General features: G+C 42.6%; 1 long non-coding RNA gene and 1 pseudogene across 5 annotated transcripts in view; one reads left to right on the forward strand and one right to left on the reverse strand.

Annotated features, from left to right (window-relative positions):
* LOC134807664 (uncharacterized) overlaps window positions 1-12,139 on the reverse strand; it is a 34,212-nt gene extending 22,073 nt beyond the window's left edge. For 2 of the 5 annotated variants that reach the window (XR_010148697.1, XR_010148691.1), the window contains exons 1-3: window positions 11,793-12,137; window positions 1,202-1,336; window positions 65-148 (exon numbers count right to left, since the gene is read on the reverse strand). This is a non-coding gene — a long non-coding RNA (uncharacterized LOC134807664). Of the gene's footprint in view, window positions 1-64; window positions 149-1,201; window positions 1,337-11,792 lie in introns of all 5 variants that reach the window. The other 3 variants (XR_010148699.1, XR_010148688.1, XR_010148696.1) reach the window with 2 other exon arrangements.
* A 9,967-nt stretch (window positions 12,140-22,106) lies between these two features.
* Window positions 22,107-24,197, forward strand: part of LOC112204119 (putative uncharacterized protein FLJ46235) — a 42,766-nt pseudogene continuing 40,675 nt past the window's right edge.

Below are 24,197 nucleotides of genomic sequence, written 5' to 3' on the forward strand. Positions count from 1 at the left end.
ACATATACTGTAGAACTTAAAGTATACTACTACTACTACAACTACTAATAAAAACTGAAATTACCTCAACAAAAGGCAATGCCAGGTAGTTACAAACATGTACTACCCAATCCTGCCTGAAGGTGGGAGTCTTCAGTTATGTAATGGTCTAGGGCACAGCAAAAAAAAAAACAAAAAACAAAAAACAAGAGTATTACACATAAAAGAAGAAACATTTTTACCCCACTCCAATCTGACAGTGCAAAAATATAAGTATATAATTAAGGCTCCCTTATCCATCTAGAGTGATAATGGGCATTGACCCATCTATAAAAACAAACAAAAAAAAGAGAGCGAGAAGCCAAAAATGGAAGAGAAAGGTATACCTGAAGGAATTGGTTTACTCTACTGTAATGTGAGTGTTAGATAACTTAATGCTATGTAGCTTGATGCTACTACAGTTCTTTTGGTGGAGAGATGGTGGAGTTACAATCACCAGGTGGCTGAATTATGTATGCTGAGTTACTTACCCAAAGGAAAAGACTAAGGAAGAATAATTGGAAAAATCTGCAGTTACAAATGACACATATATGTACTCAAAATGAAAGGGGAAGTACAAAGAACAAAAAAAGGGAGTACAGGCTAACTATAACAAACAGAACAATCACATCAGATTAATGTCTAGATTCTTAGGTCTTATGTCCTAATAAACAAAAGGTTAGTACTGACAACATGATACTTAAACATGTCTATGACAGCTAAGGTGAAACAGAAGCCAAACAGATTTCTTGCAGAAAGAAATGGCACAAGAAAACATTGGCATGCAAGTGCTTTTGATAACCATCTCTTATGAGACTTATAATAAATAGCATCTCTGGATTTATTTTGAATATGTCTAACTGGTTTGGCTGCTTCTCTTTATTTGGTAGTTCAACATGAAAGCTAAATTTGCCACATTGAGACCTCAAACCATGGTGGCAACACTGTTTATTTCCATGAAGCAGGGAAAATCCTTATGAATAAGAACTAAGGAGTAAAATCACTGTAGCTTACACAGGACTTAAAAAGGCTTTTCAACTAAGACATTTCTACATGAAATTTGGTACTTAATAATGGGTATAGTTGTATGTACTTCACAAACTTAAAGATTACTCAAATATGCACATAAAGGTAACAGTAAGCAACAACAATAAAAAGGAATCAGAAGTATCAGGTTACTGACCCATGTCCTGAAGGAGCAATGAAGTATAAACAACACTGCACCCTGTTACAAGGCATCTGACATCTGTTCACTCGCGATTCTGCATTTAGGTAGTCCTCAAATTTACTATCAATGTAATTGATAGCAGGCTGCCAGCTATAGAATGCAAATAAACAAAACAATTAAGTTGCAATTCTACATATGAATTAACTGATGACTGTTAAAGGACAATAATCAATATTTTCAAATAGGCAAAATGAATTAACCAATGGAAGATATGTCAAGTTATTCTATATAAAGATTCAAAAATATAAATTGTGTTGAATAAATCTTTATTCATTATTTCAAAACTTTCCAAATGAAAGAAAATATTTATTGTTGAAACACAGCTAAATTATTAGCATACTATTGGCACTAGTAAGTGTATTAATAACACACTTCATAATATGAAAACAATTATATTCAGTTTCAAATTTCAAATGAGAGATTACTTAAATAATATAAAAACTTCATGATGAACTTAGGAGTTTTAAGAGTTGACAGAAAAATACCTCAAAAACAATGTGAATTCAAACAAAATTAAAGTTATTTATAAAATACTAAGATAATTACTTCAGACTAAAATTTCATAGTTGTTTTCTTCACTTAGGACTTATGGAAAAACTGAAGGTCTAAATATCAGGTTTAAATTAGGATTGAGATAGAATTTATACAAATGGATAAAATTAAAGCAAAGCATTTTGAATTTCTTACAATAATGAGAATTCTTCTATCTAGCTACGTTATTTTGGAATATGTCTTAAAAACAATTTTATGATAGGTATTATCTCCATTTTATCAAAAAGTAAATGGGTTCAAATAAGTTAAACTTCTTTGTTTAACTTTGAAATTAAACTTTGTCAAATAAGTGGAAAAGTTGGTATACAAACCTGTCATGTTACTTGAAGTTTGGTGACCTTTGCTAAGAAGAGTTTTAAAATGTTAAGAAGAGAAAGTTTAACCACCCCAGTACCCCAAATACACTGGAAAGTTGTGAGGACAAATCCTTTTTACCAATTACTATTATCCACTGCATCTCCAAATCCTGGGGTATCAACTATTGTAAGCAGCAACTGAACACCACCTTCTTTGATTAAAACTTTGGATTGTTCCACCTATAAGAGTAATTGGTGCAGATGTTAATATCATACATTACACCAGTGATTTCCTACCAGGGGTGATGGTAGGGATGTTTGAGTTTATCTACCTACTCCCACATTTTCTTTAGGATCAATGATTGTGGGCATTGGGAATCCAGATTATTTGAAAGAAAAGCATATATACAAATAGTATGCCAATCTCTTGGCAAATTAATTCAGGGTTTATGAGTCATACTTGGTATAAAAAAAGACAGAGGAACTGATAAAATTCTGATCACCACTAAAGACATGTAATACATAACTTAAATGTGCACTAATAATACAATTAAGCAGCTTGAGTGATTCAGTCATTCACAGAGTTCAAATGTAATTAACCAGGCAAGAACATTTAATCTACCGTTTATAGTAAATGTCTTCCTGGACTATTCTCTATCAAGTTTGGCCCAAACCACTCACTCAAATGAACTTACTATCATTCCTAAATCTTTCTCAGCATGGATGTAATCACCCTTATATTTATGTTATGGCTAGGATCCAATCCTCTTCTCAAATGTGATACTCCACATTCCGGACAATGTAATCAGCAAAGGTCCAGACAGTTAATAAAAAAAAGTGTATTCTGGTAGGGTGAAATCTTACTGATTATTGGACTTAAATGATAACAACAGTTCCTGGAACAATTTAAGATATTCTGTAACCTCAAGCTCTGTATCAGGAGATGTATTATCATTCATCCTGGGCATATGCTGCTGTTAAATGCAAAGTATCAGTTTTCAGGAGCCCAAGATAAAGCAAACATGGATTCAAATAAAAAGGGAATAATTCCTTCATAAGATAGGCTTTCTCCTGATACACATTTATATCAAGTCCTTTTTAAGGCAAGAGGCTCCAAGTATGCTGATAAGCTAATTTACAAGACAAAAAGTTTGGGACACTTTTAGAGATAGCCTATTTCCTTTTGGCTTGTTTTATAGATGCTACCTAATGCATGAAGAGACTAACATGCGGAGACTAAGATTGCTGAGCAAGAAAAATCTGTAGCCACACTATCCAATAACACTTTCTGAGATGATGGAATTGTTGTGTATCCACACTGTCCAAGATGGTAGCCACTTGCCCATGTGGCTACTTACTCCTTAAAATCTGACTAGTGCAAATAAGGAACTGATATTTAATTTTATTTAATTTGAATTAACTTAAATAGACACATGTGGCTAGTGACTACTGAATACACAGCAGAGGTCTATAGCAATCAAGAGTTTTCTGTTAAAAGAATTTTATTATCAAGAATAAAACTTATAAAACTGAAAAAAATTGCCTGAGATGTGGACATGCATGACTTATCTTTTAGAGAAATGAGATGCCAAAGTCTTATCTTTTAGATTAATGTTCTTCAAACTGCTTTGATCCTGATACAAACTATCAGTGAAAATTTTGCAGATCCAAAAGATATTTACCCACCAAATATATACTATTGGCAATCTGAATATTAAGTATTAATATGTATTATCATTTATCTGTAGATTAAAAGTAAACATCAATAAATAAGAGTTGTAATAGTTTCTGATCATCCTCAGTATCAGTGATGGATGCCCATCATTTAGAAGATCACTGTTACATACCACATAACTCAGATAACATGTCTATTATCAGGTTACCCTAATAACATGAGAGAGGCAAAATGACTAAGAGAAAACAACCAGATTCATCAGTGTGAAATCATGAGAACCAAAGGAAAATTTTTTTTTTTTTTTTAGTCAGGGTCTCACTCTGTTGCCCAGGCTGGAGTGCATGGTAGTTCATAGCTTACTGCAGCTTCAAACTCCTGGGTTCAAGCAATCTTCCCATTTCAGCCTCCCAAAGTGCTGGGCCAAAAAATTTTTTTAACGATATCATCTTATCTGGTTTAGGAAGTTTACATTTTCTTTATCTGGTGATCTTCCAGTCAAAGGACAACCCAGTCAAATCTAACATCTCAATATCTTGAGTTCACCTCCATCTCCTTTATAAAGACAGATCATTTATTCATGGTAACTGTGGCTGAAGCAGAAATATCCAAAGTAATTATACCACTCCTTTACCTACTTACTCTTTTAAACAACATAGTACTGTATTCTAGAAAGTGATACAAAAATATAGTTAATCTACATGAATCATCTCCCAATTTTACTTAAAAATATTTCTGGTTCCTTTATTACCAAATGAAGCCCATTCTACCTTCAGTAATATGCTGTATACCAAATACACATTTTAACCTAACAGCTTAAATTTTAAGATATTTCCCTGTTTAAAAAAAAAACCAGTTCAACAATTTAATTACTTATTGACTTGCTAAGACAAATGAAGATTTGTATTTTACACACATAAGGAATGTTTATAAAGCTTCTTTTCTTCTCTGGACTATGAAATTCTGTATGTCCATACATGGTCAAATACAAAGAAGTCAGCGACATATGGAAGAGATCCAGAAAACATAACTGCAAACTAGTGCCATTCACAGGATCCAACTGGACCCTATCATCTGCTTTTACAAGTATCCTCATGGGATCCATGGAAAACAAATTAGTTCAAGTCCAAGAATTTCAAACTTTTCTTAACAAATCTATTCCAAATGGCCACTTTCCCGTGCACTTTCCTTAAGCAGGCCACATCAACATCTTTTATGGCATCACTCAGGGTTCTCTAAGATTAGCTGCATAATTTAATACCAAAAAAATGAATCAAGAACATTTTCAAATGTTTTTCCCTGAAAAATAAATAAAACTAAAACTATCATCTATGAATCATCTATGTATAATTCATCTATTGAGACCTCTTTTGGCATCCGAGATTCCAGAAATCAAAGGTACCCATTTTCTAATACTGAGTGTATACAGTATACAAGAGTATTAGTATACTGAGTTTTCAGTTTTACAATCTGAGGAAAAAAAGTCAAACAATGTTGATTATACAGCTTCATATACACTAACCTTTTCTAACTTAATGTTTACACGCCATTTATTAAGGTAAATTAAGAAGTTATTTAATTAAGCATATAACATTTTGAAGAGAGGGTTAAAATTTTCTGTCAAGAGCTTACCTCTACCTACACTTGCTCAAGAGGTAGCATTACAGCCAAAACTCTGAAGACATTGGAATGGCCTGAGATACTCCACTTAGCTCAAACACAAAAACTATCTATTTCCCTTATTTATTTGCTCAAAAGACAAATATCATCTTAAATGTTTCATCGTGTTCCACAAGAAAATGAAAGAGGAAGTAACCAATAGTAGAACAGTTATGCCTGAAGAATACTTCCTTCTCACGAAGACCCAGGACTACTTTACTAAGAAGAAAGTTGATCCCAAAACTCTAATTTGGCTTTCTATTCTGAACCTCTCCACTCCTCACATCCCTGTCTCCTTACTGAGACCTCAAATCCCTTGCCCCTCTCATTTTCTATTAGCAACCTCCTTCCCAAAACCTTTATTTCTTTCCCTTTCCAATTCAAATCCCATTCTGGATTAACCCCTTTCTATTCCTATACCATAAAATTAGTGACCTTCAACCTCAAAAAGAATTTCTGTGCTAATATTACTCTTATGTGCTCCTTAGTCTCATGCCTCTCCCATTTCCTAATAGGCTCTTCCCAAGCCCGTGCCTGTCACAATGCTCAGTGAAGTACCTCACATCACCACTTAAAAATGAGACCATTCCCAGTCTGTCTGAATCAGCACTGTACCTTCCGTGGTAGAGAGTGTGTGAAATTTATCTTTTTCCTAAAGCTAATTTCTCAATCTATTCTAGGGAACTGATTAATTTCCATTTTAGATTCATCTTGACAACCATTTTACACTATTTCCCCTATATCTTCAAGACTACTGGGCTTGGTAAGGAGCCAGCCAACTATTAAAAAGATTACATTCTCATTTTCTAACTATATTCACGCTTCTTGAATGAGTCTGACCCTGTCCGTAATATGGCATGTTCTTTCCTAACTGGGCACAAGAGTTTAGATTATCTTCAGCTAGTTTTCAGTATATAAAGGAATACACCTCCATGGTTCAATCAGGAAAGAGGACTTCTACAGGATTCTACTAAGGATCAATCTGGTTCTCAAATGTTACAGGTCTTCTTTTTGGTACAGAAAAGATATTTAACAGTGTGCACAGGCCTGTCTTAAAAATCCTACTAGAGATATTCTCACCTCCATTACCCCTTTGTTTTCAAGATAAAGAGAGTTTCCGGGAAGATATTCACAACAGAAGAGGATATTTTTGAAGTGTTACTTTAAAGGAAGGTAAAATGGGTTTAGGCAATTTATTTTGAAGCTAAGCCAATGTAAGAATTCTAAAATAAATTGAGGGCATGTCACATCTTTCACAGATGCTCACCTGGGGAGAAAATGTCTGCAATATCTAAAATGTAGGGGATTATTAGATTTTTCAAACTCCTATAAATCAGCAAGAAAATGACAGAAAATATTAAGATTACCAAAAGACTTTAATGAAATCTGAACAGTTATTGAGTACAAAAGACATGTTCAACCTCACTAGAAATCAAATAAAATAAACTCAAATACCTTTATATCTTTATGCACACACAACAGCAATGAGTGCCTAAGTCTACTAAGACATGCACAAGAATGTTCCCGTTAGTAAAAAACTGAAAACCCAAAGGCTTATCTACAATAAATAATAAAGGATATACTGATACATTCACACAATGGAGTATTATACGACGATGAAAAAAACAACTACGCCCAACATGAGTAAATAATACAGACATAATCTTCACTGAAAGAAAACAGATACAAAAAAGTATACGTATATAACGTTCAAGAACAGGCAAATTTATGGAGAAGGCAGTCAGTAAGGTGTTTATCTTTGGGGGTTGTAATACTGAATGCGAGTGAGCACATGGAAGAAACTAGGGTTCTGGAAATGAACTGTATATTAATTTGGATAGTGGTTAGTTTTACCTTTCATATCTAAATTCATAAATACTTAAGGTATTCATAATACCCAAATTAAGAAAGTTCAAATTTCATTTTCTTGCTTAGGTTTAAAATTTCCAATATTTATCACAAAATAAGCATGTAGGATCAAGTTTTTAGAGTAGAATTTTGCAGGTAATTTTAAATCTCAAGCCCTATGAAGGTTACTAAAAAAAAAAAAATTCCTAAAATAGAAACATTAAAAAGGAGAAATAAGATATTTACTTCACAAAATTACTCCTTTGGGGTCTTGCAGTATGATATATATGAGTTACCGCTCAGAATATATAGACTGTCCTCCTATCCTGTGCACTGGGATGATCACTACCACTTCTTCAAATCCAGCTAAAAGCATCACGGCCTCAATGAAGCCTACTCCAGCCAGAACTGTTCACGTGCCTCCTCTCTGCTCATGTCCTATATATTACCTAAGCAGAGCTCACCAACAATATTTTTCATCAACAGCTTAGAGCAGCGCTGCCAAATAAAAATACCATGTCGGTCATGTAAGTAATTTAAAATTCTCTTAGTAGCCACTTTTAAAATAGGAAAAAGGTGAAATCAGTCAATTTTATTTAACCCGATACATCCAAAATATTATCACTGCAGTATACAATCAATATAAAAAATTACGGAGATTTTCTTTTCCATGCTCAGTCTTAGAAATCTGTGGCATATTTTATATTTGCAGAACATCACAATTCAGGCTACCCACATTTCAAAGATTAATAGCCACAAATGGCTACAGGCTGCTGTACTATTTAATAAAAAGTGCATATCTAGAGTCTAGCCCCTTGCTTTATAAAGTGTGATCTACCATCCAGCAGCATCAGCATCACCTGGGATCTTGTTAGAAGTGTAGAAAGGCAGCCCATCTCAGAACTACTAGAAGAAATAAATTTAACAGGATACCCAGGATTGGAATGCATAGCAAAGACTGAGAAGCAGTAAATTAGATCACATATAGCTTGGGAGTCTTACAGAATTGCTATTGCCATTCAACTATGATATGGTATTATCCCACTGACTAATATAGAACACTGTATTTAAATAACAATAGTTTTTCTATGAATCATGTTTTCTCTACACTGTCCAATGCAATTTTCTACAATGATGAAAATCATACATGTGCTGCACAAAATGGCAGCCACTTGGCACATGTGGCTGTTGAGCACTTGAAATGTATCTGGAGCAAATGAGAAATTGCATTTTAATTTAATTAATTTTAATTGATTTAAACATGTGGCAAATGACTATCATACTACATAGCACAACTCCAGGGGAATTGGTTACTATGTCACAGTGTCATCTCTAGGAGAATCCTTAGGACAAATTTGGAAAGTTCTAGTCAAGATAATTCTTTCGATTAACTGTACTTCTTCTGTTTTTTTAATTTTATGAAGTCATATTTACCATCTTACACTGACTAAGGGCAAATTTGCATCTCACCTCTAAGGAAGCATAATGAAAGTTACAACACGTGCTTTGTGTGTATTAATATTATTCCAGCTTATCATCAATTAAAAATACCAATATCTAGACCTGTACAGGCTTTTTAATTCTCTGAGAAGGACCTGGATACTCTGGAGAATACAAATCTGTGAGGAATAATGAGTTGATTAATGTCAACTTTCCCAATCCAGATTCGCCTAAAAGAAATAAGGGAAAATATCTGTTAAACTCACCCACTTTACTCAACCTTAAATATTCAACAGATGCTGTAATTGAACTTGCTTTATGCAAGTATTTCTTGGTGAGACAATGAAATGACATTAGAAAATATGCTACAAAGAATAAGTATCTTGTCCTCAGTTTCTTAGCTATCAAATTAAACTCGCGTTTCCAAGGATTCTTTTCAGCCTTCTAATTATACCACTTATATTCATTAAAAGTAATGTATCTAATAATTACATTTTTAACAGTAATGTATTCCCAAAGAAAAAAAGTCAGTCATTATTTAAAAATCCAAGTTGGATTATATATCACTGCCTCAGTGAAATAAAGTTTTTCTTTATTAATAGACAATAATGAATGAATAATAAACAAGAAATCATGCAGCTATAAAAAGCAAAAATCTGCTAATACAAAGAATAATTAATCACAATGAACATCTCCGTATAAAATTCTAAATCACAAAAAATACTTTCTAATTTCGCCGCCCATCAGCCTAAATATAAGGGTGCTTCTCCACAAACCAGAATCCAAAAAATCTTAGGTAATTACTTTTTCTACCACTTCTACTCAAGGTAGGAGGTAGACACGAAGGAAGCTAGGGCATGATTTCTACTCTGACCACATACTCTTTTTTGACTCTCCGTGTTTAGTCCAATATACCTAGTCCAGTGTATAGTAATTATTACAAGTATACCAAAATATAAATGGCTTCAAGGTATATATAACCTAAGGTTAAAACAAATTATAAATCAGATTATGATAATTAACATGGCACAGAGTTAAAGTATTTATTGTTAATAACTCACTTAGCATAATAGGCATGTTTAGCCTAAGTAACTGGTGTCACAGTATTTTTATGCCTAGGAGGAATTCTTTTTATATTAGCTCTCAAAAGAGATAAGATTCTCTCCACGTGGTTTGGGCTTACCCCTTTGACTGAGAGCATGCCACTTTTTACTAGAGGTTGATGTATGACTCAACTTAGAGTTGAGGATGAAAAGTGGGGATCATAGCACCTGCCTATACCCTGGTACAGATCATATGATGTTGATTTATTTATTTGTGGAGTCAGGGTCTCGCTGTGTTGCCCAGGCTGGAGTGCAGTGGTACGGTCATGGCTCACTGCAGCCTTGAACTCCTGGGTGTGGTGGTGCGCACCTGTAATCCCAGCAACTCTGGCAGGCTGAGGCAGGAGAATCGCTTGAACTCAGGAGGCGGAGGTTGCAGTGAGCCGAGATTACGCCACTACACTCCAGCCTGGAGACAAAGTAAGACTCCATCTCAGGAAAAAAAAAATTTTTAAATTAAAAAGTTCTAGTATCTAAAATGAGCAAAATCGCCAGGCGCGGTGGGTCACACTTGTAATCCCAGCACTTTGGGATGCAGAAGTGGGTGGACCATCCGAAGTCAGAGGTTGAGACCAGCCTGCAGTGAGCCGAGATTGCACCACTGCACTCCAGCCTGGGAGACAGAGTGAGACTCCATTTCAAAAAAAGAATTAGCCAAGCGTGGTAGCATGCACCTGTAGTCCTAGCTACCGGGGAGGCTGACGGGGAAGGATTCCTTGAGCCCGAAGGTCAAGGCTGCAGTGAGCCTTGTTTGCACCACCTCACTCCAACCTGGGCAAGACCCCATCTCAAAAAAGAAAAAAAAAACCACAAAAACAAAAAACAAAACAGAACAGAACAGCATCACTTCCTTATCATTAGTTTGAAGGAAGTGAATTGCCTGTAAAAGTTTCCATTTTCAAAAAAAGTATTAAAATATAGTGTAAAGCCAGGCACGATAGCTCATTCCTGTAATCTCAGCACTTTGGGAGGCTGAAATGGATTGCCCCTGGAGGTCGAGGCTGCAGCTGAGCGATCCTCCCGCCTAAGCCCGGCAAGTAGCGGAGACTACAAGTGCATGCCACCATGCCCAGCTAATTTTTTGTATTTTTGTAGAGACAGGGTTCCACCATGTTGCCCAAACTAGTCTGGAATTCCTGAGCTCAAGTGATCCACCCGCTTCCGCCTCCGCCTCCCAAAATGCTGGGATTACGGGCGTGAGCCACCAGGCCTGGCCCAATTACTTTCTTCAGTCTGAGCATGAGCGCTGGAGGAAAAGCTCTCACTTGCGTATAATTTTTTAGAGACAGAGTCTCCCTCTGTTACACAGGCTGGAGTGCAATGGCGCAATCTCAGCTCACTGTAACATCAACCTCCAGTGCTCGATCGCTTATATAATCTCAGCTCACTGTAATCTCAACCTCCCAGGCTCGATCGCATATATATACACACATATATTTGTTTGTTTAGACGGAGTCTTGGTTTGTTGCCCAGGCTGGAGTGCAGTGGCGCGATCTCCGCTCACTGCAACCTCCGCATCCCGGTTCAAACAATTATCTGCCTCAGCCTCCCAAGTAGCTGGGATTACAGGCACCTGCCACCACGCCTGACTAATTTTTGTGTTTTTAGTAGAGACGGGGTTTCAGTGAAACCATGCTGGCCAGGCTGGTCTTGAACTCCTGTCCCCGTGATCCACCTGCCTCGACCTCCCAAAGTGCTGGGATTACAGGCGTGGGCCACCTCGCCCAGCCGACTGCTTATATTTTTAAAAAGATGTTTTCTTCATTTCCTAGCCCCTTCTACCCCGCTACAAAGTTTCAAAGACTTAATGCTATTACAAAGGGCCATCAGAGTTCAAGCTCAGGGGTGCAGCTCCCTCATGCTGGGCAGCCTCAGAGGGGGCCGACCCTATCCAGGATGAGCGGCGCCAGGTAGCCGGGGACGCTCCCGGGGATCCCCGGGCCCTGGCTGGGGGAGGCGTTGTGGGGCGCACGTACCCAGGCTCAGATTGAGGCGAGTGGGCGGCCGGGGCTGCAGCTGGCGCTGGCCATTGAGGAGCTTCTGCGCGACAGTGCGATCGGTTGCACCTTCTGCGACAGGTGCTGGCCGGTTGGCGCGCAGCGCCTGCTAGCGCAGAGTCTGGCCCTTGCTGCGCCCGGCCCCGAAGACCGGGCAGTCGTAAAGCTCCTCCTCGCAGCTTATGTGCGGCGGCGGCCGGGCAGAAGCCTAGCGACACAGAACTGCCAGCTCAGCAGCCGGTTACATCCCGCCCGGCCACCCATAGGCAGCGTCCGCTCCTGCGCGCTCCTGGAAGACCCAGCAGCCCCACCGCGAGTTCCGATTGGCTCTGCGTGAGTGGTAGTCCCCTGCGACGTCACAAGGGCGCGCCTTCCGTGACGTCGCAAGGGCGCGCCTTCCGTGACGTCGCAAGGGCGGGTCTTCGCCCACACCATAGAGGTGGGCCTTTGGCGACGTCAGAGGCGCGGGTGTTCGGCTACGTCACTGGGGCGCTATGGTGCCTGGAGCTGGGCAGTTTTCTCGCCAGAGTGGGGACTGGTAAAAGCGACCTCCCCGCAGGTCCTGTGTGTTGCCGGCTGAAGAAGGGTAGCTGAAAAATTCAGACCCAGCACAGTGTTTATGTTGGTCAAAAATAGAAAACTATGTCTGGCGCGGCCGAGGCGGGAGGACCCTTCAGGCCAAGAGCAGCCTAGCAACATGGCGCAACCCCGTCTCTGTAGTCCTACCTCAGCCCCCCAGCTACTTGAACCCAAAGGTTCAAGGCTCCAGTGAGCTATGATCCCACCACAGCATTCCAGCCTGCGAGATTGAGGTAAACCCTGTCTAAAAAAATTAAAAAAACTATCCAGGTGTGCAACAGGGAGGGACTGCTAAATAAAACATGAGGCTGGCTGGGCCCTACTGTAATCCCAGCACTTTGGGAGGCCGAGGTGGGAGGATATATGGCTTGGGCTCAGGAGTTCGAGACCAGCCTGGGCAACATGACGAAACTCCGTCTCTACAAAAGATACAAAAATTAGCCGGGCGCGGTGGGCACCTGGCCTAATTTTTGTATTTTTTTCTAGACATGGGGTCGGGGGGGGCCTCGCTATGTTGCCCGGGCCAGTTTCAAACTCCTGAGTTGAAGCGATCTTCTCACCTTGGCCATCAGAGTTGTCGGGATTACAGGCGTGAGGGACAGCGCCCCACCTGGGTTAGGCTACTTAAAAACATAAGAAAGTGCTCCGCCAGGCTCAGTGGCTGACACCTGTAATCCCAACACTTTGGGAGGCCGAGGCGGGTGGATCACCTGAGGTCAGGAGTTGGAGACCAGCCTGGCCATGGTGAAACCCAGTCTCTACAAAAAATACAAAAATTAGCCGGCCGTGGTGGCGCATGCTTGTAGTCCCAGCTACTTGGGAGGCTGATAAAGGAGAATTACTTGAACCCGGGAGGCGGAGGTTGCATTGGGCCAAGATCGCACCACTGCACCCCAGCCTGGGCAACACAGCGAGACTCCAAAGTTTGACACCAGCCTGGGCAATGTAGTGACACCCTGTCTCTACAAAACAAACAAACAAAAACCCAGGCATAACTGTGTCCACCTGTGGCCCTAGCTAGTTAGGAGGCTGAGGCAGGAGGATCACTTGAGGAGCTCAAGGCTGCAGTGAGCTATGATAATCCCACTGCTTCCCATCCTGAGCAATAGAATGAAAGCAGGTCTCTAGATAGCTAGCTAGCTAGATAATTGATACGTAGTTTTGTATCAAATTTTTTCCCTAGATTTGAGCATGTTTTTCTAAAGTAGCATTCAACACATCAGCATTTTACAGTGTTATTATTTGTTAATATGATTATGTTTTTCTGAAATACAGTGTCCTTAACAAAAGCAGTTTTGTCTTTCAAAGCACATAGATAAGGCCCTCAAGTGAATTTGTCTGATGTTGGCGACCTTGGTACCATTTTGTCCACTTGATTGGAAAAGCCAGTCAATAATTTCAGGTCACTGTTGGCCTTAGAAGAAGAGCCCGTTTCTTTAGCTGTGAAAGAAGAATAACATACCCATCTAAAAAGGCAGCTTATTGTATTTGATTGGTCTTTTATTTTCTATGAAACTGTGTTTAACACAGTAATTATTTTCATTTGTGTACTATATTTGTGTTGTGTTTTTGGTTTTAGTTTTGTTTTTGAAATGGAGTCTTTTTTTTAGTGGGTTTTTGTTTTGTTTTGTTTTGTTTTTGAGATGGAGTCTTTCTATTGTCACCCAGGCTAGAGTGCAGTGGCGTGATCTCCGCTCACTGCAACCTCCACCTCCCAGGTTCAAGTGGTTCTCCTGCCTCAGCCTCCTGAGAAGCTGGGATTACAGGTGCCCACCACCATGCCCAGCTAATTTTTAAAATATATTTTTAGTAGAGATGGGGTTACAACATGTTGCCCAGGCTGGTCTCAAACTACTGACGTCAAGTGATCCACCGCCTTGGCTTCCCAAAGTGCTGGGATTATAGGCATGAGCCACCGCGCCTGGCTTGTTTTAAAATAAGGGTTTCTTGGCTAGGCATGGTGGCTCACACCTGTAATCCCAGCACTTTGGGAGGCCAAGGTCAGTGGATCACCTGAGGTCAGGAGTTCGAGACCAGCCTGACCAATATGGAGAAACCCTGTCTCAACTGAAAATACAAAATTAGCCAGGCGTGGTGGTGCATGCCTGTAATCCCAGCTACTCAGGAGGCTGAGGAAGGAGAATTGCTTGAACCCAGGGGGCAGAGATTGCAGTGAGCTGAGATCGCACCATTGCACTCCAGCCTGGGCAACGAGCAAAACTCTGTCTCAAAAAAAAAAGATTTCTTAGAATGATATTTTCAGTATTTTATAGATGATGTGTAAGCAGCAATCTTAATAGGATGTTACCCTACAGTTTGCGAGACTGGCAGCTGATTTGATCCAGATGTCTCCAATTTTTTTTTTTTTTTTTTTTTGACAGAGCCTTGCTCCGTCCCCCATGCTGGAGTGCAGTGGCACGATCTCGGCTCACTGCAACCTCCACCTCCCGGGTTCAAGCGATTCTCCTGCCTCAGGCTCCCGAGTAGCTGGGATTACAGGCGCGCGCCACCATGCCCAGCTAATTTTTTGTATCTTTGGTAGAGACAGCGTTTCACCATGTTGGCCAGGCTGGTCTCGAACTCCTGACCTTAGGTGATCTGCCTGCCTCGGCTTCCCAAAGTGTTAGGATTATAGGCGTCAGCCACTGTGCCTGGCCCAGATGTCTCTAATTCTAACATGAGATGTATTGCAGGATCATAGCAGAGTGAGTTGCTGATGTATCCAGAAGGAAATGAGCACGGAACTCTCACGACAGCTGTCCTGAGAAGTGTGTGTGTGCTGTGCTTGAATATCTCACTGCTCATTTATACACAGGCTTTCTGGTGACTGAGTTAACAGTATCTATTTCATAAATAATGTAGCCCTCTTTCTTTCTTTCTCTCTCTCTCTTTTTTTTTTTTTTTTTTTTTTTGAGACAGGGTCTTGCTCTGCTACCCAGGCTGGAGTGCAATGGTGCAGTCTCAGCTCACCGCAACTTCAGCCTCCTGGGTTCAAGCGATTCTCCTGCCTCAGCCTCCCAAGTAGCTGGGATTACAGGCATGCGCCACCACGCCTGGCTAATTTTTTCTTTTTTTTGTTTTTGAGAGGGAGTTTCGCTGTTTTTGCCCAGGCTGGAGTGCAATGGCACAATCTTGGCTCACCACAATCTTTGCCTTTCGGGTTCAAGGGATTCTCCTGCCTCAGCCTCCCGAGTAGCTGGGATTACAGGCATGTTCCACCACATCTGGCTAGTGTTGTAGTTTTAGTAGAGACGGGGTTTCTCTATGTTGGTTAGGCTGGTCTCAAACTCCTGACCTCAGGTGATCTACTCACCTCGGCCTCTCAAAGTGCTGGGATCACAGGCATGAGCCATCACTCCTGGCCTAATTTTTGTATTTTTAGTCGAGAGAGGGTTTCATTCTGTTGGCCAGGCTGGTCTCTAATTCCTGACCTCAAGTTATCTGCCTGCCTCGGCCTCCCAAACTGTTGGAATTACAGGCGTGAACCACCATGCCTGGCCAGCTCTATTTCTTTAAGCCTACATGTTTTGCACTTGTTAAAAGTATTTGAACATACAATTACTCAGCTTCCCTTGTTTACGCGTGAATTTTGTATAATCTTAAATATTTTTTTCCAATCTAAGCTTTATTTTATCCCGTTCCTTCTATATTTGTATAACTTTACGAGGCTATCTTCATTGAAAGTTTTTTCTCAAAAGCCTTAAGATAGAACATAGTTCTTGGCAGCAATTTGAAAGTTATTTGAGGAGAAGGGGAGACTTACAATGATGATTCAAATGAAGGAAACTAAAAAGTAATGAAGCAAGGCAGAGGAAAAAGCAGTACTCACTTGAGCACATCCCAAAAGAATAACATTTCAAATGTAACTAGAAAAAAGTATGCTGAAGTTCGCAATACAGAAATAATTATTAATAAGATAGCTTTAAAGCCCTGCTCAGCTTTTGAATGTTGGGAATTGACCCAGAGGTGGCTGTAACCTAAGATGGTTCCTTCAGTAATGACCATTTTTTCTTTTTCAAGATGATGATTATTCCCCACCTTCTAAGAGACAAAGACCAACGAGCCACCACAGCCACCAGTCCCAGAACCCGCCAATGCTGGGGAACGGAAAATGAGGGAGTTCAACTCTGGTAAGTTCTCAGCGAAATCCATGACCTTTTCCTTTATCTTCTGGACTCTCAATGTGACTGATGAAAGTTACCACATGCTCTGCAGGGGGAAGTGGTTTAGCATGTGTTACTACATCTTAATCACATCTTTGTAAAGCCAGGAGCATTTTACAAGTCACGTTACAGACATTGTTTAAACATAGTCTGTATTTACCAAAGTATAGGACATTGTATCATCTCATATTAATTAGTTAGTTGGCTCAAAATTAGTGCTAATGACTTAGTAATTCAGTGATTTCTGTTAGCTTTAAAACCTTTATTTCAGAACTATTTCACCTCTTGGTTTTCATTTTTGCTGTGTGTCACTGCCTGCCAGCTGCTAATTAACTCCCAGTGAATCATGTGTCCTGTGAAGGGACTGAATATTAGTGGCAATTTATGTTGATGATTTGTATTTTGAATAAATAGTTTGAATACATAGAACATTAAGCTTGTATACATTTTGAAAATAGTATTTTAATATTCTACTGTGTCATAGTTACAATGATTGGATATATATTGAATTTATATGTACTTTAAGTTGTTATATGTTTATTGTCTTTAGCATTCTAACGTGCAGTTGTATATCTGTTAAGTCTTTTTATTTTTCAAGATTAGACTGATTTATTGAGGCATCTGTTTGATGCCACATTAAGTGGCCCAGGCTTTGTGTAGGGGTTGAGGTTAAAGCAGGAAGAAGGGTGGTGAGAGGCGGGGTACCAGGATTAGGTTGGAATACCTGGGGGTGCTCTGAGGCTCCCCAAGTTTCCCTGGTCTTGGCCGGCTGTGCTGCTGGCCTGGGCATCTGATGGGCCTGCAAGGGTGGTCCAGGGGCTAGGGCAGGGACTTTGGAGTCACGCCGTTGGCTTTGAATCCAGACTCCTACACTTGGTAGCTGTGAACTCTCCATGCCTCAGGGACCTGCAGAACTGAGCTCTGTCTGAGCCAGGTTCCATCCAGGCACTGCGCATCCATCCAGAGGGGCACTGCCTCAGGCTGCTCGCTATTCACTGCCTTCTCAAGCAGACCCTTGTCTCCTTCTAGGCCCTCACAATCCAGTGGAGGAGACGAAACTCATCTGCCTCTGTCCCTCTGGGCACGCCTCATGCCAGGTGCATCTGTGGACAGGGGCCATGCTCCTGGGCTTCCAAAGTTGGAGAAAGCTGCCAGGCTCAGGTGGGTACATCACAGCAGCTGCTGCCCTCTGAACACAGTGACAAAAGAACACTGTGGGCCTGGAGCCCTGGTCTGGGGCATTGCGCAAGGCTGTTGCACTTCTCTGATCCCATTTCCCCATCTGGAAAGTGCGCTGATTGTATCTCCCTGTGGGCACTGAGGGCTCAGTGTTAGTTTGAGAGCCAGCATCTGGGGTTTGGGCTGTAATTCCCTGTCAGCCCCATAGCTGCGGGGAACCAGGGAGTTTGTTGGGATTACCCTAGGCATCAGTTTAGCTTCCTGCCCCTGGCTTGGGCTCAGCACCTGAAGTAGTCTAGGGGGTAGGTGGTCCTGGTGGGGGCTGGGGCTTTTACCCAGACTGAGGTCACACCCAGAGCCAGAAGTCTTGGTGCCTGCTCTGGGCAAAGGTGCCAGCCTGTGCGACAAGAGCGAAACTCCGTCTCCAAAACAAAAACAAAAAAGCTTGCATCATTTCAAGGGGCTCACACCTCCCTAAGGGCCTGGTAATTGGCTGGCTCTGGCCTGCATCTGGCCCCGAGGGTGTAGGTAACACCCCACCTTACCTGGTTTCTTCCTGCCAGGGCCAATCTTCAGACCTCAGGACTTTGCAGCCTATCCCACCTCCCCTCTGGCCAGCCTTGAGCCCTTGTGGGTCTAGCACTTTTTCCAGGCTGTCTCCTGGTTGTCCTTCTGCCTCGAGGCCTGGCTCATGCTGCTCCCCCTCCCACTCTCCAAGACCCACAAGGACCACTCCACACCCAGCTCAGCTCCATCCCCTCAGATAGTCCTTTCTCTTTCCTCAGGTGGCCAGGTGCATATCTTGGTGTGAGGACCTTCGCTGTATCTGGGAATGCCTACTGGTTACCTTGGTAACAGAGAACAAGGCATTTACCTGATATGAGTGTCTTGGTGCACTGTCTACATGGCTAGGGAGGGAATCAATAATAGGCTTTTCACTTGCTGCAAGGGCCAGTTCTCCTGGCCCCATGGCTCTAGGGATGGAGGACGCTGCAGGAGATGCAGCGCTCACTTCCCAGCTGAGGACTGTGGGTCATCTCAGGGCGATTTCACAGTCCCCACATGCCCCACCCCCTCAGCTCTGCAAATACCAAGCAGTGCAGCCTGCCTAGGGGATGATGGGCTCGAGAGTGCCCAGGTAGTGCCCAGAGTGCCCTTGGCAAGCCCCTCACCTGGCTGCTTCCACAGCTCTGTAGCAAGAGTTCTAACCTTTTCTGACCGTGAAGCCTGCTGAGAATGAGAGCTGTGGACTGTTTTCCCAGAAAGGCATGTACATGCTTTCCACACAAAACCTTTCGTCGTGGCCAAGCACAGTGGCTCATGTAATCCCAGAACTTTGGGAGGCGGAGCCAGTCGGATCACCTGAGGTCAGGAGTTCAAGACCAGCCTGCCCAACATGGCGAAACCCTGTCTCTACTAAAAATACAAAAAATTAGCCAGGCGTGGTGGCAGCCACCTGTAATCCCAGCTACTCCAGAGGCTGAGGCAGGAGAATCACTTGAACCTGGGAGGCGCAGGTTGTAGTGTGGTGAGATCACGCCACTGCACTCCAGCCTGGGCGACAGGAGCGAAACTCTGTCTCAAAAAACAAAACAAAACCTTGCATCCTTTCAGGGGGCTCACACCTCCCTAAGGGCCCAGTAATTAAACCCTTTGGGCCTGAGGGTGAGAAACTTTGTCTCAGTTCTTCCCCAAGTGATCAGCCCAGGGGTAAGGAAGGAGAAGCCAGAAAGCAGGACCCATGAGAAGGGCCCCCTCCTGGAGTTTGAGGCCTACTCCCTCCTGCCCCTGCCTCTCCTCTGTCCAGGACTCCTCCCTGCTCTGCCCCACTCCTGGGGCCATAACCATGGGGAGCTGTGGTTTTCTACAGGCCCCTGGGCACAAAGTGGGCAGGCTCACCTGGAGGCGATCAGAGTAACATGGCAGGAAGTGAGGGGGAAAGCTGCCCTGGAACTGCGCCTCTCTGCCCCCTGACGTCACTGGCGTGCACTCCTCCCTCCCCTCACTCAGGCAGTGGCATGAGTTCCATGTGAGCGCTGTCCTGCTCCCTCTGCTGCCTCTTTTTTTTCTTGGGGCTGCCATAACACTTTCCCTTCCCCAGCCCTGCCAACCTGGTGGGACATTGGGCTTCCCTCTCACAGGGTCCTGGGGACAGGCCCATCCTTTATCATACCCACAGAGAGACCGTTTTTTTCTTCAGGACCTGGGGAGCAGCCAGGTTCCATGAGTTAAATGCAGATCTGAACCAAGCTGGGATTGGGGTACACACTCTCCTCTACTGAAAAGTAGCCAGGGATTCCAACTAGGTGAGAAGGAGAGTGGGGCAGAGCCAGACCAGACAAGGACTGATCACCTGGAGGAAGCCTGCCATCAAAGGTCTTGGCAAATGCTGGGTGCAGTGGCTCACTCCTGTAATACCAGCACTTTGCGGGGCTGAGACAGGTGGACTACTTGAGGCAAGGAGTTCGAGTCCAGCCTGGGCAACATGGCAAAACCGCATCTCTACTAGAAATACAAAAATTAGCTAGGCATGCTACACTCCTGTAATCCCAGCTACTCAGGAGACTGAGGCAGGAGAATCGCTTGAACTGGGGAGGCAGAGGTTGAAGTGAGCCGAGATTGTGCCCCTGCACTCCAGTCTGGGAGACAGAGTGAAACTGGCCTCAAAAAAAAAAACAGAATATGGCCTTAGCAGAGAGGGGCCAGCCCAGCAGTGCCTTCCCTTGGGTTTCTCCTGGGTAGGCCTCTGCCATGAGGAGGTGCTTCCTTCTGCCTGTCCATGGCCCACAGCAATGGAATGTCTGCTTCTGGGGGTTGGGTGGGAGACTGCTGGCAGAACTGGAAACCTTCAGGTGGGGTTTTTTTGTTTTGTTTTGTTTTCGAGATGGAGCGTCGCTCTGTCACCCAGGCTGGAGTGCAGTGGTGGAATCTCAGTTCACTGCAACCTCCGCCCCACTGGGTTGAAACAATTCTCCTGTCTCAGCCTCCTGAGTAGCTGAGATTACAGGCATGTGCCACCATGCCCGGCTAGTTTTTGTATTTTTTGTATAGATGGCATTTCACCATGTTGGCTGGGCTGGTCTCGAACTCCTGACCTCAAGTGATCCACCCATCTCGGCCTCCCAAAGTGCTGGGATTACAGGCATGAGCCACTGAGCCCAGCCCCTTCAGGGGGGTTTTGAGGCTTCACTACAATACTAGTTTCCTGTGGCTGCTGCAACAAATTACCACACACTTAGTGACTTAAAACAACCAAAATGTATTCCCTTACAGGTCTGAAGGCCAGAATTCTACAGTAAGTCCTACTGAGTCAAGGTGGGAGCAGGGTCGGTGGCTTCCGAGGCTCTGCGGGAGAATCCGTTTCCTGGCCGTAGAGGTGGCCTGCACTCCTCAGCTTGTGCTGCCCGTCTCGAATGACTGGAGTTTCCTGCTTCTGTCACTACACCTCCCACCCTCTCCATCACCTGCTCTGCTCTTACAAGGATCCGAGTGAGTACATCAACCCCAAAAGCCAAAGACCCTTAACTTCATTATATCTGCAAAGCCCCTTTTGCCATATAAGGTCATGTTCACCAGTTCCCGGGATTAGGATATGGGCATCTTGGGGGCATCAGCCTGCTACAGCTAGGCTGCAAAACTGTTACACCCTCCTGGTGTTTCAATGATTGGGAGGAAAAGGGTTGGCATTTTTTGCTTAGGGGTCCCTCTTAAACTTGTATGTGTAAGGTCGGGGGTCCCTCTTAACCTTGTGTTTTTGTTTTTGTTTTTTTTGAGGTGGAGTCTTGCTCTGTCATCCAGGCTGGCAGTGGCGTGATCTTGGCTCACTGCAATGTCTGCCTCCTGGGTTCGGGTGATTCTCCTGCCTCAGCCTCCTGAGTAGCTGGGACTACAGGCGCCCGCCACCATGCCCTGCTGTTTTGTATTTTTGGTAGGGACGGGGTGGGGTTGGGGCTAGGGAGGGGGGTTTTGGCTATGTTGCCCTGAGCTCAAAGCGATCCACCTGCCTCTGCTGCCAAAGTGCTGGGATTACAGGCCTGCACCACTGCACCCGGCTGCTGTAAAGTCTTATTTCACACAGCTGAGACATGTTTTAGGAAGTTTGCTAAAAGACCCCTGGAGACCGCCTCATTGTGACCTCCCTGTTATTGTGTTTAATTTGATTGAACTTTTCTGCCCTCCTGCTTTTCAGCTTCTCTAATAGTCTCCCATTAAACCAATTCTAAGAACCACCAAAAAGGGGAAATTTTTTCTTGAAAGCAGTAAAATGATATGGACTGTTAGAATGTAAAATATATGAAATCAGTCATTATACGTTAGTGCTGCTCTGACATGGGGACATGTTATTGAGAAGCAACTTTTGCTTGATTTTCAGAGAAATGGAATCATCGTATCGCTGAGCTACGTAAACAAACTGAAGAATTGTCTGAAAGAAAATATGGTATGTCTAAACTGGAAAAATCCTGTAATCTTATGTTCATGGGCGTTTACACAATGGAGTTACTGTTCATCATGGGGGTACCGTGGACAAGCCCAGGGCTGCCGGCGAGTCATGCCATCCTTACATGTTTCTCCTTGTAAGGTGCTTTGTAGTGTCTACACACTTTGTTTCTAGATTGCTGCAAAGCTGAGGAAAAGTTGTATTTCTTTAGTTATTAGTTAGCATTTCTTTTAAACTTTCAGTATGGAGATTGGAAATTTATTTACATATTTATTGGAAAGCCCTGGATCTTAGGGATTTCATTGAATTATTTATTTATTTTTTTTGAGATGGAGCCTCACTCTGTCGCCCAGGCTGGAGTGCAGTGGCACGATCTCGGCTCACTGCAACCTCCGCCTCCCGGGTTCAAGCAGTTCTCTGCCTCAGCCTCCCGAGCAGCTAGGATTACAGGCACCAGCCACCACGCCTGGCTGATTTTTGTATTTTTAGTAGAGATGGGGTTTCATGATCTTGGCTAGGCTGGTCTTGAACTGCTGACCTCCTGATCCACTCACCTCAGCCTCCCAAAGTGCTGGGATTACAGGTGTGAGCCGCCATGCCTGGCCAAATATTATTTTTTTAAATGAATTGTTTCTCTTAGTCTGCTTTGTTAAATTTGGAATTCATCTGGGCGCGGTGGCTCACACCTGTAATCCCAGCACTTTGGGAGGCCAAGGCAGGCAGATATCTAGGTCGGGAGTTCGAGACCAGCCTGACCAACATGGAGAAACCCCGTCTCTACTAAAAATACAAAATTAGACGGGTGTGGTGGCACATGTCTGTAATCCCAGCTATTCGGGAGGCCAAGGCAGGAGAATCGCTTGAACCCAGGAGGCAGAGGTTGCGGTGAGCCGAGGTTGCACCATTGCACTCTAGCCTGGGCAAAAAGAGCAAAACTCCATCTCAAAATAAATAAATAAATAAAATGTTCAGTACTCACCAAGGTGCCCCTGTTGTCTCTACTTTTATCTTGATGCATCACTGAATTGATGTTAGATTTCAAATTCATCATTGCCCTGATACTATTCTATCCTGAAGCCACCTTTATATAGTGATGAAAGAAATTAGCGATTTGTTATTATCCTCTCTCTGTTGGTATACATCAAATACTCACCTAAAAAAGAGCAACAACCAGTGGAAAACTGATGTTTTTATTTGGGTGACTATTTACTTGTAACCTACTAGCAAACTATAAAATTGTATGATATGCAGAATTTTAACTGAATTGCTTTAAGTGAACATTTAAACATGATAAACAATATTGATGGTATTTATGTTAATATACTTAAAATGAACATTTTTCTTCATCATGAGTAATATAACCTACTCCTCAATGAAAACCTAGCACTAAATTTGCTAATGAATTCAATAACATTTCCATAATATTTTTAGTTACATGCTTAAGGTTCTCTTAGTGTTTCTCCCACTTTTTAATAGCTTATGCCTTTTTCGCCTTTGGTTTTTTTTTGGTTCATTTTAAAGCAAAAATCTCACAACATGTGATATCTGGAAACACTGTAACCTAGTGGTAAGACCATAGGCCCTGGGGACACAGGCTGGCCACGTCTCTTCTCCTGTCTGAGCTTTAGTATCCTCTTTTGTGGTCATGAGAACTGAAGATCTGTCCCGAAGATTTGATAAGATAGTAAAGTGCTTCACATAATACCAGACATATAAATACACAGTAAATGCTTCCTCCTTATATTTTTATTGATTGATTGATTGAGACAGAATCTTGCTCTCTTGCCCAGGCTGGAATGCAGTGGCGTGATAATGGTTTCTGCAACCTCCACCTCCTGGGTTCAGGCAATTCTCCTGCCTCAGCCTCCCGAGTAGCTGGGATTACAGGTGCCTGCCACCATGCCCAGCTAATTATTGTACTTTTAGTACAGACGTGGTTTTACCATGTTGGCCAGGCTGGTCTCGAACTCCTGACCTCATGATCTGCCTGCCTCGGCCTCCCCAACTGCTGGGATTACAGGTGTG

This window comes from Pan troglodytes, chromosome 1 (genome assembly GCF_028858775.2).
Source record: "Pan troglodytes isolate AG18354 chromosome 1, NHGRI_mPanTro3-v2.0_pri, whole genome shotgun sequence".
NCBI classification, from domain to species: domain Eukaryota; kingdom Metazoa; phylum Chordata; class Mammalia; order Primates; family Hominidae; genus Pan; species Pan troglodytes.